The following is a 1,116-nucleotide window of genomic DNA, read 5'->3' as shown; positions in this document are numbered from 1 at the left end:
GCACACGGAAAAAACGAACCCCCTTATCTTTTCGTACCGGCTCTGTTTTCCCTTATTTTCTCGTCATGATCATTTCTCCCTATGTAGGTCGGCATTAACATATTTTCACATTCAGAGGAGAAAGTTGGTGATTGGAATTTCGTGAGAAGATTCCGCCGCAACGAAAAACGCCTTTCTTTTAATGATGTCCAGGCCCCAATCCTGTATCATTTCTGTGACACTCTCTCCCATATTTCACGATAATACAAAACATACTGCCCTTCTTTGAACGTTTTCGATGTACTCTGTCAGTCCTATCTGGTAAGGATCCCACACCGCGCAGCAGTATTCTAAAAAGAGGACGCTCAGACATAGTGTAGGCAGTCTGCTTAGTAGATCTCTAACATTTTCAAAGTGTCCTGCCAATAAAACGCAGTCTTTGGTTAGTCTTCCCCACAATCAATCAGAGGCTGAGACTGTTCTGCGACCGTGTGGGCTGCAGATTCCTCGACTTGCGCCATAGGGTGGTGGGGTTTCGGGTTCCGCTGGATAGATCAGGAGTCCACTACACGCAACAAGCGGCTACACGGGTAGCAGGGAATGTGTGGCGTGGGCTGGGCGGTTTTTTAGGTTAGATGGCCTTGGGCAAGTACAGAAAGGGCAACAGCCTCAACGGGTGCGGGGCAAAGTCAGGACATGCGGGGACCAAGCAGCAATCGGTATTGTAATTGTCAACTGTCGAAGCTGCGTTGGTAAAGTACCGGAACTTCAAGCGCTGATAGAAAGCACCGAAGCTGAAATCGTTATAGGTACAGAAAGCTGGCTTAAGCCAGAGATAAATTCTGCCGAAATTTTTACAAAGGTACAGACGGTGTTTAGAAAGGATAGATTGCATGCAACCGGTGGTGGAGTGTTCGTCGCTGTTAGTAGTAGTTTATCCTGTAGTGAAGTAGAAGTGGATAGTTCCTGTGAATTATTATGGGTGGAGGTCACACTAAACAACCGAACTAGGTTAATAATTGGCTCCTTTTACCGACCTCCCGACTCAGCAGCATTAGTGGCAGAACAACTGAGAGAAAATTTGGAATACATTTCACATAAATTTTCCCAGCATGTTATAGTCTTAGGAGGAGATTT

The sequence above is a fragment of the Schistocerca americana genome, chromosome 1, assembly GCF_021461395.2.
Source record: "Schistocerca americana isolate TAMUIC-IGC-003095 chromosome 1, iqSchAmer2.1, whole genome shotgun sequence".
Lineage (NCBI taxonomy): Eukaryota > Metazoa > Arthropoda > Insecta > Orthoptera > Acrididae > Schistocerca > Schistocerca americana.
The sequence above is the reverse complement of the archived record's forward strand: the minus strand, read 5'-3'. Positions refer to the sequence as shown.